The sequence below is a fragment of the Aquarana catesbeiana genome, linkage group LG03 (assembly GCF_042186555.1).
Source record: "Aquarana catesbeiana isolate 2022-GZ linkage group LG03, ASM4218655v1, whole genome shotgun sequence".
Classification (NCBI taxonomy): domain Eukaryota; kingdom Metazoa; phylum Chordata; class Amphibia; order Anura; family Ranidae; genus Aquarana; species Aquarana catesbeiana.
Genome location: NC_133326.1, coordinates 302,536,463 through 302,551,462, shown reverse-complemented (window position 1 = coordinate 302,551,462; position 15,000 = coordinate 302,536,463). Strand labels below are relative to the sequence as shown.

General features: G+C 45.3%; 4 non-coding genes across 4 annotated transcripts; all 4 read left to right on the top strand.

Moving 5' to 3' along the window:
* Positions 1-2,602: 2,602 nt before the first annotated feature.
* TRNAV-CAC (transfer RNA valine (anticodon CAC)) lies at positions 2,603-2,675 on the top strand. Its single transcript has one exon. It is a non-coding gene; the product is annotated as a tRNA-Val (tRNA).
* Positions 2,676-5,406: 2,731 nt separating this feature from the next.
* TRNAV-CAC (transfer RNA valine (anticodon CAC)) lies at positions 5,407-5,479 on the top strand. Its single transcript has one exon. It is a non-coding gene; the product is annotated as a tRNA-Val (tRNA).
* Positions 5,480-8,210: 2,731 nt separating this feature from the next.
* TRNAV-CAC (transfer RNA valine (anticodon CAC)) lies at positions 8,211-8,283 on the top strand. The gene has a single exon. It is a non-coding gene; the product is annotated as a tRNA-Val (tRNA).
* Positions 8,284-11,014: 2,731 nt separating this feature from the next.
* Positions 11,015-11,087, top strand: TRNAV-CAC (transfer RNA valine (anticodon CAC)). The gene has a single exon. It is a non-coding gene; the product is annotated as a tRNA-Val (tRNA).
* The last annotated feature ends 3,913 nt before the right edge of the window (positions 11,088-15,000 follow it).

Below are 15,000 nucleotides of genomic sequence, written 5' to 3'. Positions count from 1 at the left end.
CTTTTTCTTCACTGTTTATAAGTCGACCAGGAGAAATTGAAGACCCTTGCCTGAAGATGTTAGGTGAGCTGGTTTGCTGGTCCTACACAGGCAAAGTTTTGCTGCAGTGCCTATAGTGCAGACTCTGTAATAGCTGACTAGTAAAACCTGCTGACCATCGCTGTAAGTGTTTAGGAAAACTTGTTTTCTGGACCCAAAGGCAATAGGAATTCGGACTTTGGCTCTCCTGCTTAGTCAGCTGAGTTGGAAAACCTAACGACCATTGGTATATGTTTTCCTCTGATCTGGTGAGAAAAGTGTGTGGAACAGCTAGAGGTGATATCCATGACTCAGTCTATCTTGCCAGTACTGGCTGTTTTGAGGATGGTATTTGTATCAAGCTAGGCATCTGAAATGGGCTTTCTTCCTTGTTTTCTTCATTACTCAAGAGTATCATTTGCAAGGATGGTAAACTGAACTCAGGTTTTTAAATAACCAGAAACAAATAATAGCTAATACGGTGACCCCAACCTCCGACCCTCCAACCGGAAAAGGCCTATCGTGGTGGGTTTCTGTGGTGTAGTGGTTACCACGTTCGCCTCACACACGAAAGGTCCCCAGTTAGAAACCGGGCATAAACACTGTGCACACGCTAGTGCTTTTTGCCACAATGTCGCTTTCATCACCCCCTTTCAAGCATTGTACTTTAGCGTAGACTTTCGGTTTGCAAGGCACAAAAAATATGCAAGAATGGGTTTCTGTAGTGTAGTGGTTATCACGTTCGCCTAACACGCGAAAGGTCCCCGGTTCGAAACCGGGCAGAAACACTGTGCACACGCTAGTGCTTTTTGCTACAATATCGCTTTCAGCAACCCTTTTCAAGCATTCTACTTTAGAGTAGACTTTCCACTTGCAAGGCCCAACAAAGCAGCATAAATAGGTTTCTGTAGTGTAGTGGTTATCACGTTTGCCTCACACGCGAAAGGTCCCCGGTTCGAAACCGGGCAGAAACAGTGCTTACCTTTAACTTTTTCACAGTCAGGCACACTCAAAGCTCTTGCCACACCATGCCCCTCTTGCAGCCGTAAGTGAAATCTGCCAATATAAAGCACAGTTTAGGTGCAACACCTTCACTGGGAGCTCTTTTTCTTCACTGTTTATAAGTCGACCAGGAGAAATTGAAGACCCTTGCCTGAAGATGTTAGGTGAGCTTGTTTGCTGGTCCTACACAGGCAAAGTTTTGCTGCAGTGCCTATAGTGCAGACTCTGTAATAGCTGACTAGTAAAACCTGCTGACCATCGCTGTAAGTGTTTAGGAAAACTTGTTTTCTGGACCCAAAGGCAATAGGAATGCGAACTTTGGCTCTCCTGCTTAGTCAGCTGAGTTGGAAAACCTAACGACCATTGGTGTATGTTTTCCTCTGATCTGGTGAGAAAAGTGTGTGGAACAGCTAGAGGTGATATCCATGACTCAGTCTATCTTGCCAGTACTGGCTGTTTTGAGGATGGTATTTGTATCAAGCTAGGCATCTGAAATGGGCTTTCTTCCTTGTTTTCTTCATTACTCAAGAGTATCATTTGGTGATGAACTTTTTCACAGTCAGGCACACTCAAAGCTCTTGCCACACCATGCCCCTCTTGCAGCCGTAAGTGAAATCTGCCAATATAAAGCACAGTTTAGGTGCAACACCTTCACTGGGAGCTCCTTTTCTTCACTGTTTATAAGGCGACCAGGAGAAATTGAAAACCCTTGCCTGAAGATGTTAGGTGAGCTGGTTTGCTGGTCCTACACAGGCAAAGTTTTGCTGCAGTGCCTATAGTGCAGACTCTGTAAAAGCTGACTAGTAAAACCTGCTGACCATCGCTGTAAGTGTTTAGGAAAACTTGTTTTCTGGACCCAAAGGCAATAGGAATGCGGACTTTGGCTCTCCTGCTTAGTCAGCTGAGTTGGAAAACCTAACGACCATTGGTGTATGTTTTCCTCTGATCTGGTGAGAAAAGTGTGTGGAACAGCTAGAGGTGATATCCATGACTCAGTCTATCTTGCCAGTGCTGGCTGTTTTGAGGATGGTATTTGTATCAAGCTAGGCATCTGAAATGGGCTTTCTTCCTTGTTTTCTTCATTACTCAAGAGTATCATTTGCAAGGATGGTAAACTGAACTCAGGTTTTTAAATAACCAGAAACAAATAATAGCTAATACGGTGACCCCAACCTCCGACCCTCCAACCGGAAAAGGCCTATCGTGGTGGGTTTCTGTGGTGTAGTGGTTATCACGTTCGCCTCACACACGAAAGGTCCCCAGTTAGAAACCGGGCAGAAACACTGTGCACACGCTAGTGCTTTTTGCCACAATGTCGCTTTCATCACCCCCTTTCAAGCATTTTACTTTAGCGTAGACTTTCGGTTTGCAAGGCACAAAAAATCTGCAAGAATGGGTTTCTGTAGTGTAGTGGTTATCACGTTCGCCTAACACGCGAAAGGTCCCCGGTTCGAAACCGGGCAGAAACACTGTGCACACGCTAGTGCTTTTTGCTACAATATCGCTTTCAGCAACCCTTTTCAAGCATTCTACTTTAGAGTAGACTTTCCACTTGCAAGGCCCAACAAAGCAGCATGAATGGGTTTCTGTAGTGTAGTGGTTATCACGTTCGCCTCACACGCGAAAGGTCCCCGGTTCGAAACCGGGCAGAAACAGTGCTTACCTTTAACTTTTTCACAGTCAGGCACACTCAAAGCTCTTGCCACACCATGCCCCTCTTGCAGCCGTAAGTGAAATCTGCCAATATAAAGCACAGTTTAGGTGCAACACCTTCACTGGGAGCTCTTTTTCTTCACTGTTTATAAGTCGACCAGGAGAAATTGAAGACCCTTGCCTGAAGATGTTAGGTGAGCTGGTTTGCTGGTCCTACACAGGCAAAGTTTTGCTGCAGTGCCTATAGTGCAGACTCTGTAATAGCTGACTAGTAAAACCTGCTGACCATCGCTGTAAGTGTTTAGGAAAACTTGTTTTCTGGACCCAAAGGCAATAGGAATTCGGACTTTGGCTCTCCTGCTTAGTCAGCTGAGTTGGAAAACCTAACGACCATTGGTATATGTTTTCCTCTGATCTGGTGAGAAAAGTGTGTGGAACAGCTAGAGGTGATATCCATGACTCAGTCTATCTTGCCAGTACTGGCTGTTTTGAGGATGGTATTTGTATCAAGCTAGGCATCTGAAATGGGCTTTCTTCCTTGTTTTCTTCATTACTCAAGAGTATCATTTGCAAGGATGGTAAACTGAACTCAGGTTTTTAAATAACCAGAAACAAATAATAGCTAATACGGTGACCCCAACCTCCGACCCTCCAACCGGAAAAGGCCTATCGTGGTGGGTTTCTGTGGTGTAGTGGTTACCACGTTCGCCTCACACACGAAAGGTCCCCAGTTAGAAACCGGGCATAAACACTGTGCACACGCTAGTGCTTTTTGCCACAATGTCGCTTTCATCACCCCCTTTCAAGCATTGTACTTTAGCGTAGACTTTCGGTTTGCACGGCACAAAAAATATGCAAGAATGGGTTTCTGTAGTGTAGTGGTTATCACGTTCGCCTAACACGCGAAAGGTCCCCGGTTCGAAACCGGGCAGAAACACTGTGCACACGCTAGTGCTTTTTGCTACAATATCGCTTTCAGCAACCCTTTTCAAGCATTCTACTTTAGAGTAGACTTTCCACTTGCAAGGCCCAACAAAGCAGCATAAATAGGTTTCTGTAGTGTAGTGGTTATCACGTTTGCCTCACACGCGAAAGGTCCCCGGTTCGAAACCGGGCAGAAACAGTGCTTACCTTTAACTTTTTCACAGTCAGGCACACTCAAAGCTCTTGCCACACCATGCCCCTCTTGCAGCCGTAAGTGAAATCTGCCAATATAAAGCACAGTTTAGGTGCAACACCTTCACTGGGAGCTCTTTTTCTTCACTGTTTATAAGTCGACCAGGAGAAATTGAAGACCCTTGCCTGAAGATGTTAGGTGAGCTTGTTTGCTGGTCCTACACAGGCAAAGTTTTGCTGCAGTGCCTATAGTGCAGACTCTGTAATAGCTGACTAGTAAAACCTGCTGACCATCGCTGTAAGTGTTTAGGAAAACTTGTTTTCTGGACCCAAAGGCAATAGGAATGCGAACTTTGGCTCTCCTGCTTAGTCAGCTGAGTTGGAAAACCTAACGACCATTGGTGTATGTTTTCCTCTGATCTGGTGAGAAAAGTGTGTGGAACAGCTAGAGGTGATATCCATGACTCAGTCTATCTTGCCAGTACTGGCTGTTTTGAGGATGGTATTTGTATCAAGCTAGGCATCTGAAATGGGCTTTCTTCCTTGTTTTCTTCATTACTCAAGAGTATCATTTGGTGATGAACTTTTTCACAGTCAGGCACACTCAAAGCTCTTGCCACACCATGCCCCTCTTGCAGCCGTAAGTGAAATCTGCCAATATAAAGCACAGTTTAGGTGCAACACCTTCACTGGGAGCTCCTTTTCTTCACTGTTTATAAGTCGACCAGGAGAAATTGAAAACCCTTGCCTGAAGATGTTAGGTGAGCTGGTTTGCTGGTCCTACACAGGCAAAGTTTTGCTGCAGTGCCTATAGTGCAGACTCTGTAAAAGCTGACTAGTAAAACCTGCTGACCATCGCTGTAAGTGTTTAGGAAAACTTGTTTTCTGGACCCAAAGGCAATAGGAATGCGGACTTTGGCTCTCCTGCTTAGTCAGCTGAGTTGGAAAACCTAACGACCATTGGTGTATGTTTTCCTCTGATCTGGTGAGAAAAGTGTGTGGAACAGCTAGAGGTGATATCCATGACTCAGTCTATCTTGCCAGTGCTGGCTGTTTTGAGGATGGTATTTGTATCAAGCTAGGCATCTGAAATGGGCTTTCTTCCTTGTTTTCTTCATTACTCAAGAGTATCATTTGCAAGGATGGTAAACTGAACTCAGGTTTTTAAATAACCAGAAACAAATAATAGCTAATACGGTGACCCCAACCTCCGACCCTCCAACCGGAAAAGGCCTATCGTGGTGGGTTTCTGTGGTGTAGTGGTTATCACGTTCGCCTCACACACGAAAGGTCCCCAGTTAGAAACCGGGCAGAAACACTGTGCACACGCTAGTGCTTTTTGCCACAATGTCGCTTTCATCACCCCCTTTCAAGCATTTTACTTTAGCGTAGACTTTCGGTTTGCAAGGCACAAAAAATCTGCAAGAATGGGTTTCTGTAGTGTAGTGGTTATCACGTTCGCCTAACACGCGAAAGGTCCCCGGTTCGAAACCGGGCAGAAACACTGTGCACACGCTAGTGCTTTTTGCTACAATATCGCTTTCAGCAACCCTTTTCAAGCATTCTACTTTAGAGTAGACTTTCCACTTGCAAGGCCCAACAAAGCAGCATGAATGGGTTTCTGTAGTGTAGTGGTTATCACGTTCGCCTCACACGCGAAAGGTCCCCGGTTCGAAACCGGGCAGAAACAGTGCTTACCTTTAACTTTTTCACAGTCAGGCACACTCAAAGCTCTTGCCACACCATGCCCCTCTTGCAGCCGTAAGTGAAATCTGCCAATATAAAGCACAGTTTAGGTGCAACACCTTCACTGGGAGCTCTTTTTCTTCACTGTTTATAAGTCGACCAGGAGAAATTGAAGACCCTTGCCTGAAGATGTTAGGTGAGCTGGTTTGCTGGTCCTACACAGGCAAAGTTTTGCTGCAGTGCCTATAGTGCAGACTCTGTAATAGCTGACTAGTAAAACCTGCTGACCATCGCTGTAAGTGTTTAGGAAAACTTGTTTTCTGGACCCAAAGGCAATAGGAATTCGGACTTTGGCTCTCCTGCTTAGTCAGCTGAGTTGGAAAACCTAACGACCATTGGTATATGTTTTCCTCTGATCTGGTGAGAAAAGTGTGTGGAACAGCTAGAGGTGATATCCATGACTCAGTCTATCTTGCCAGTACTGGCTGTTTTGAGGATGGTATTTGTATCAAGCTAGGCATCTGAAATGGGCTTTCTTCCTTGTTTTCTTCATTACTCAAGAGTATCATTTGCAAGGATGGTAAACTGAACTCAGGTTTTTAAATAACCAGAAACAAATAATAGCTAATACGGTGACCCCAACCTCCGACCCTCCAACCGGAAAAGGCCTATCGTGGTGGGTTTCTGTGGTGTAGTGGTTACCACGTTCGCCTCACACACGAAAGGTCCCCAGTTAGAAACCGGGCATAAACACTGTGCACACGCTAGTGCTTTTTGCCACAATGTCGCTTTCATCACCCCCTTTCAAGCATTGTACTTTAGCGTAGACTTTCGGTTTGCAAGGCACAAAAAATATGCAAGAATGGGTTTCTGTAGTGTAGTGGTTATCACGTTCGCCTAACACGCGAAAGGTCCCCGGTTCGAAACCGGGCAGAAACACTGTGCACACGCTAGTGCTTTTTGCTACAATATCGCTTTCAGCAACCCTTTTCAAGCATTCTACTTTAGAGTAGACTTTCCACTTGCAAGGCCCAACAAAGCAGCATAAATAGGTTTCTGTAGTGTAGTGGTTATCACGTTTGCCTCACACGCGAAAGGTCCCCGGTTCGAAACCGGGCAGAAACAGTGCTTACCTTTAACTTTTTCACAGTCAGGCACACTCAAAGCTCTTGCCACACCATGCCCCTCTTGCAGCCGTAAGTGAAATCTGCCAATATAAAGCACAGTTTAGGTGCAACACCTTCACTGGGAGCTCTTTTTCTTCACTGTTTATAAGTCGACCAGGAGAAATTGAAGACCCTTGCCTGAAGATGTTAGGTGAGCTTGTTTGCTGGTCCTACACAGGCAAAGTTTTGCTGCAGTGCCTATAGTGCAGACTCTGTAATAGCTGACTAGTAAAACCTGCTGACCATCGCTGTAAGTGTTTAGGAAAACTTGTTTTCTGGACCCAAAGGCAATAGGAATGCGAACTTTGGCTCTCCTGCTTAGTCAGCTGAGTTGGAAAACCTAACGACCATTGGTGTATGTTTTCCTCTGATCTGGTGAGAAAAGTGTGTGGAACAGCTAGAGGTGATATCCATGACTCAGTCTATCTTGCCAGTACTGGCTGTTTTGAGGATGGTATTTGTATCAAGCTAGGCATCTGAAATGGGCTTTCTTCCTTGTTTTCTTCATTACTCAAGAGTATCATTTGGTGATGAACTTTTTCACAGTCAGGCACACTCAAAGCTCTTGCCACACCATGCCCCTCTTGCAGCCGTAAGTGAAATCTGCCAATATAAAGCACAGTTTAGGTGCAACACCTTCACTGGGAGCTCCTTTTCTTCACTGTTTATAAGTCGACCAGGAGAAATTGAAAACCCTTGCCTGAAGATGTTAGGTGAGCTGGTTTGCTGGTCCTACACAGGCAAAGTTTTGCTGCAGTGCCTATAGTGCAGACTCTGTAAAAGCTGACTAGTAAAACCTGCTGACCATCGCTGTAAGTGTTTAGGAAAACTTGTTTTCTGGACCCAAAGGCAATAGGAATGCGGACTTTGGCTCTCCTGCTTAGTCAGCTGAGTTGGAAAACCTAACGACCATTGGTGTATGTTTTCCTCTGATCTGGTGAGAAAAGTGTGTGGAACAGCTAGAGGTGATATCCATGACTCAGTCTATCTTGCCAGTGCTGGCTGTTTTGAGGATGGTATTTGTATCAAGCTAGGCATCTGAAATGGGCTTTCTTCCTTGTTTTCTTCATTACTCAAGAGTATCATTTGCAAGGATGGTAAACTGAACTCAGGTTTTTAAATAACCAGAAACAAATAATAGCTAATACGGTGACCCCAACCTCCGACCCTCCAACCGGAAAAGGCCTATCGTGGTGGGTTTCTGTGGTGTAGTGGTTATCACGTTCGCCTCACACACGAAAGGTCCCCAGTTAGAAACCGGGCAGAAACACTGTGCACACGCTAGTGCTTTTTGCCACAATGTCGCTTTCATCACCCCCTTTCAAGCATTTTACTTTAGCGTAGACTTTCGGTTTGCAAGGCACAAAAAATCTGCAAGAATGGGTTTCTGTAGTGTAGTGGTTATCACGTTCGCCTAACACGCGAAAGGTCCCCGGTTCGAAACCGGGCAGAAACACTGTGCACACGCTAGTGCTTTTTGCTACAATATCGCTTTCAGCAACCCTTTTCAAGCATTCTACTTTAGAGTAGACTTTCCACTTGCAAGGCCCAACAAAGCAGCATGAATGGGTTTCTGTAGTGTAGTGGTTATCACGTTCGCCTCACACGCGAAAGGTCCCCGGTTCGAAACCGGGCAGAAACAGTGCTTACCTTTAACTTTTTCACAGTCAGGCACACTCAAAGCTCTTGCCACACCATGCCCCTCTTGCAGCCGTAAGTGAAATCTGCCAATATAAAGCACAGTTTAGGTGCAACACCTTCACTGGGAGCTCTTTTTCTTCACTGTTTATAAGTCGACCAGGAGAAATTGAAGACCCTTGCCTGAAGATGTTAGGTGAGCTGGTTTGCTGGTCCTACACAGGCAAAGTTTTGCTGCAGTGCCTATAGTGCAGACTCTGTAATAGCTGACTAGTAAAACCTGCTGACCATCGCTGTAAGTGTTTAGGAAAACTTGTTTTCTGGACCCAAAGGCAATAGGAATTCGGACTTTGGCTCTCCTGCTTAGTCAGCTGAGTTGGAAAACCTAACGACCATTGGTATATGTTTTCCTCTGATCTGGTGAGAAAAGTGTGTGGAACAGCTAGAGGTGATATCCATGACTCAGTCTATCTTGCCAGTACTGGCTGTTTTGAGGATGGTATTTGTATCAAGCTAGGCATCTGAAATGGGCTTTCTTCCTTGTTTTCTTCATTACTCAAGAGTATCATTTGCAAGGATGGTAAACTGAACTCAGGTTTTTAAATAACCAGAAACAAATAATAGCTAATACGGTGACCCCAACCTCCGACCCTCCAACCGGAAAAGGCCTATCGTGGTGGGTTTCTGTGGTGTAGTGGTTACCACGTTCGCCTCACACACGAAAGGTCCCCAGTTAGAAACCGGGCATAAACACTGTGCACACGCTAGTTCTTTTTGCCACAATGTCGCTTTCATCACCCCCTTTCAAGCATTGTACTTTAGCGTAGACTTTCGGTTTGCAAGGCACAAAAAATATGCAAGAATGGGTTTCTGTAGTGTAGTGGTTATCACGTTCGCCTAACACGCGAAAGGTCCCCGGTTCGAAACCGGGCAGAAACACTGTGCACACGCTAGTGCTTTTTGCTACAATATCGCTTTCAGCAACCCTTTTCAAGCATTCTACTTTAGAGTAGACTTTCCACTTGCAAGGCCCAACAAAGCAGCATGAATAGGTTTCTGTAGTGTAGTGGTTATCACGTTTGCCTCACACGCGAAAGGTCCCCGGTTCGAAACCGGGCAGAAACAGTGCTTACCTTTAACTTTTTCACAGTCAGGCACACTCAAAGCTCTTGCCACACCATGCCCCTCTTGCAGCCGTAAGTGAAATCTGCCAATATAAAGCACAGTTTAGGTGCAACACCTTCACTGGGAGCTCTTTTTCTTCACTGTTTATAAGTCGACCAGGAGAAATTGAAGACCCTTGCCTGAAGATGTTAGGTGAGCTTGTTTGCTGGTCCTACACAGGCAAAGTTTTGCTGCAGTGCCTATAGTGCAGACTCTGTAATAGCTGACTAGTAAAACCTGCTGACCATCGCTGTAAGTGTTTAGGAAAACTTGTTTTCTGGACCCAAAGGCAATAGGAATGCGAACTTTGGCTCTCCTGCTTAGTCAGCTGAGTTGGAAAACCTAACGACCATTGGTGTATGTTTTCCTCTGATCTGGTGAGAAAAGTGTGTGGAACAGCTAGAGGTGATATCCATGACTCAGTCTATCTTGCCAGTACTGGCTGTTTTGAGGATGGTATTTGTATCAAGCTAGGCATCTGAAATGGGCTTTCTTCCTTGTTTTCTTCATTACTCAAGAGTATCATTTGGTGATGAACTTTTTCACAGTCAGGCACACTCAAAGCTCTTGCCACACCATGCCCCTCTTGCAGCCGTAAGTGAAATCTGCCAATATAAAGCACAGTTTAGGTGCAACACCTTCACTGGGAGCTCCTTTTCTTCACTGTTTATAAGTCGACCAGGAGAAATTGAAAACCCTTGCCTGAAGATGTTAGGTGAGCTGGTTTGCTGGTCCTACACAGGCAAAGTTTTGCTGCAGTGCCTATAGTGCAGACTCTGTAAAAGCTGACTAGTAAAACCTGCTGACCATCGCTGTAAGTGTTTAGGAAAACTTGTTTTCTGGACCCAAAGGCAATAGGAATGCGGACTTTGGCTCTCCTGCTTAGTCAGCTGAGTTGGAAAACCTAACGACCATTGGTGTATGTTTTCCTCTGATCTGGTGAGAAAAGTGTGTGGAACAGCTAGAGGTGATATCCATGACTCAGTCTATCTTGCCAGTGCTGGCTGTTTTGAGGATGGTATTTGTATCAAGCTAGGCATCTGAAATGGGCTTTCTTCCTTGTTTTCTTCATTACTCAAGAGTATCATTTGCAAGGATGGTAAACTGAACTCAGGTTTTTAAATAACCAGAAACAAATAATAGCTAATACGGTGACCCCAACCTCCGACCCTCCAACCGGAAAAGGCCTATCGTGGTGGGTTTCTATGGTGTAGTGGTTATCACGTTCGCCTCACACACGAAAGGTCCCCAGTTAGAAACCGGGCAGAAACACTGTGCACACGCTAGTGCTTTTTGCCACAATGTCGCTTTCATCACCCCCTTTCAAGCATTTTACTTTAGCGTAGACTTTCGGTTTGCAAGGCACAAAAAATCTGCAAGAATGGGTTTCTGTAGTGTAGTGGTTATCACGTTCGCCTAACACGCGAAAGGTCCCCGGTTCGAAACCGGGCAGAAACACTGTGCACACGCTAGTGCTTTTTGCTACAATATCGCTTTCAGCAACCCTTTTCAAGCATTCTACTTTAGAGTAGACTTTCCACTTGCAAGGCCCAACAAAGCAGCATGAATGGGTTTCTGTAGTGTAGTGGTTATCACGTTCGCCTCACACGCGAAAGGTCCCCGGTTCGAAACCGGGCAGAAACAGTGCTTACCTTTAACTTTTTCACAGTCAGGCACACTCAAAGCTCTTGCCACACCATGCCCCTCTTGCAGCCGTAAGTGAAATCTGCCAATATAAAGCACAGTTTAGGTGCAACACCTTCACTGGGAGCTCTTTTTCTTCACTGTTTATAAGTCGACCAGGAGAAATTGAAGACCCTTGCCTGAAGATGTTAGGTGAGCTGGTTTGCTGGTCCTACACAGGCAAAGTTTTGCTGCAGTGCCTATAGTGCAGACTCTGTAATAGCTGACTAGTAAAACCTGCTGACCATCGCTGTAAGTGTTTAGGAAAACTTGTTTTCTGGACCCAAAGGCAATAGGAATGCGGACTTTGGCTCTCCTGCTTAGTCAGCTGAGTTGGAAAACCTAACGACCATTGGTGTATGTTTTCCTCTGATCTGGTGAGAAAAGTGTGTGGAACAGCTAGAGGTGATATCCATGACTCAGTCTATCTTGCCAGTACTGGCTGTTTTGAGGATGGTATTTGTATCAAGCTAGGCATCTGAAATGGGCTTTCTTCCTTGTTTTCTTCATTACTCAAGAGTATCATTTGCAAGGATGGTAAACTGAACTCAGGTTTTTAAATAACCAGAAACAAATAATAGCTAATACGGTGACCCCAACCTCCGACCCTCCAACCGGAAAAGGCCTATCGTGGTGGGTTTCTGTGGTGTAGTGGTTACCACGTTCGCCTCACACACGAAAGGTCCCCAGTTAGAAACCGGGCATAAACACTGTGCACACGCTAGTGCTTTTTGCCACAATGTCGCTTTCATCACCCCCTTTCAAGCATTGTACTTTAGCGTAGACTTTCGGTTTGCAAGGCACAAAAAATATGCAAGAATGGGTTTCTGTAGTGTAGTGGTTATCACGTTCGCCTAACACGCGAAAGGTCCCCGGTTCGAAACCGGGCAGAAACACTGTGCACACGCTAGTGCTTTTTGCTACAATATCGCTTTCAGCAACCCTTTTCAAGCATTCTACTTTAGAGTAGACTTTCCACTTGCAAGGCCCAACAAAGCAGCATGAATAGGTTTCTGTAGTGTAGTGGTTATCACGTTTGCCTCACACGCGAAAGGTCCCTGGTTCGAAACCGGGCAGAAACAGTGCTTACCTTTAACTTTTTCACAGTCAGGCACACTCAAAGCTCTTGCCACACCATGCCCCTCTTGCAGCCGTAAGTGAAATCTGCCAATATAAAGCACAGTTTAGGTGCAACACCTTCACTGGGAGCTCTTTTTCTTCACTGTTTATAAGTCGACCAGGAGAAATTGAAGACCCTTGCCTGAAGATGTTAGGTGAGCTGGTTTGCTGGTCCTACACAGGCAAAGTTTTGCTGCAGTGCCTATAGTGCAGACTCTGTAATAGCTGACTAGTAAAACCTGCTGACCATCGCTGTAAGTGTTTAGGAAAACTTGTTTTCTGGACCCAAAGGCAATAGGAATGCGAACTTTGGCTCTCCTGCTTAGTCAGCTGAGTTGGAAAACCTAACGACCATTGGTGTATGTTTTCCTCTGATCTGGTGAGAAAAGTGTGTGGAACAGCTAGAGGTGATATCCATGACTCAGTCTATCTTGCCAGTACTGGCTGTTTTGAGGATGGTATTTGTATCAAGCTAGGCATCTGAAAAGGGCTTTCTTCCTTGTTTTCTTCATTACTCAAGAGTATCATTTGGTGATGAACTTTTTCACAGTCAGGCACACTCAAAGCTCTTGCCACACCATGCCCCTCTTGCAGCCGTAAGTGAAATCTGCCAATATAAAGCACAGTTTAGGTGCAACACCTTCACTGGGAGCTCCTTTTCTTCACTGTTTATAAGTCGACCAGGAGAAATTGAAAACCCTTGCCTGAAGATGTTAGGTGAGCTGGTTTGCTGGTCCTACACAGGCAAAGTTTTGCTGCAGTGCCTATAGTGCAGACTCTGTAAAAGCTGACTAGTAAAACCTGCTGACCATCGCTGTAAGTGTTTAGGAAAACTTGTTTTCTGGACCCAAAGGCAATAGGAATGCGGACTTTGGCTCTCCTGCTTAGTCAGCTGAGTTGGAAAACCTAACGACCATTGGTGTATGTTTTCCTCTGATCTGGTGAGAAAAGTGTGTGGAACAGCTAGAGGTGATATCCATGACTCAGTCTATCTTGCCAGTGCTGGCTGTTTTGAGGATGGTATTTGTATCAAGCTAGGCATCTGAAATGGGCTTTCTTCCTTGTTTTCTTCATTACTCAAGAGTATCATTTGCAAGGATGGTAAACTGAACTCAGGTTTTTAAATAACCAGAAACAAATAATAGCTAATACGGTGACCCCAACCTCCGACCCTCCAACCGGAAAAGGCCTATCGTGGTGGGTTTCTGTGGTGTAGTGGTAATCACGTTCGCCTCACACACGAAAGGTCCCCAGTTAGAAACCGGGCATAAACACTGTGCACACGCTAGTGCTTTTTGCCACAATGTCGCTTTCATCACCCCCTTTCAAGCATTGTACTTTAGCGTAGACTTTCGGTTTGCAAGGCACAAAAAATCTGCAAGAACGGGTTTCTGTAGTGTAGTGGTTATCACGTTCGCCTAACACGCGAAAGGTCCCCGGTTCGAAACCGGGCAGAAACACTGTGCACACGCTAGTGCTTTTTGCTACAATATCGCTTTCAGCAACCCTTTTCAAGCATTCTACTTTAGAGTAGACTTTCCACTTGCAAGGCCCAACAAAGCAGCATGAATAGGTTTCTGTAGTGTAGTGGTTATCACGTTTGCCTCACACGCGAAAGGTCCCCGGTTCGAAACCGGGCAGAAACAGTGCTTACCTTTAACTTTTTCACAGTCAGGCACACTCAAAGCTCTTGCCACACCATGCCCCTCTTGCAGCCGTAAGTGAAATCTGCCAATATAAAGCACAGTTTAGGTGCAACACCTTCACTGGGAGCTCTTTTTCTTCACTGTTTATAAGTCGACCAGGAGAAATTGAAGACCCTTGCCTGAAGATGTTAGGTGAGCTGGTTTGCTGGTCCTACACAGGCAAAGTTTTGCTGCAGTGCCTATAGTGCAGACTCTGTAATAGCTGACTAGTAAAACCTGCTGACCATCGCTGTAAGTGTTTAGGAAAACTTGTTTTCTGGACCCAAAGGCAATAGGAATTCGGACTTTGGCTCTCCTGCTTAGTCAGCTGAGTTGGAAAACCTAACGACCATTGGTGTATGTTTTCCTCTGATCTGGTGAGAAAAGTGTGTGGAACAGCTAGAGGTGATATCCATGACTCAGTCTATCTTGCCAGTACTGGCTGTTTTGAGGATGGTATTTGTATCAAGCTAGGCATCTGAAATGGGCTTTCTTCCTTGTTTTCTTCATTACTCAAGAGTATCATTTGCAAGGATGGTAAACTGAACTCAGGTTTTTAAATAACCAGAAACAAATAATAGCTAATACGGTGACCCCAACCTCCGACCCTCCAACCGGAAAAGGCCTATCGTGGTGGGTTTCTGTGGTGTAGTGGTTATCACGTTCGCCTCACACACGAAAGGTCCCCAGTTAGAAACCGGGCATAAACACTGTGCACACGCTAGTGCTTTTTGCCACAATGTCGCTTTCATCACCCCCTTTCAAGCATTGTACTTTAGCGTAGACTTTCGGTTTGCAAGGCACAAAAAATCTGCAAGAATGGGTTTCTGTAGTGTAGTGGTTATCACGTTCGCCTAACACGCGAAAGGTCCCTGGTTCGAAACCGGGCAGAAACACTGTGCACACGCTAGTGCTTTTTGCTACAATATCGCTTTCAGCAACCCTTTTCAAGCATTCTACTTTAGAGTAGACTTTCCACTTGCAAGGCCCAACAAAGCAGCATGAATAGGTTTCTGTAGTGTAGTGGTTATCACGTTTGCCTCACACGCGAAAGGTCCCCGGTTCGAAAC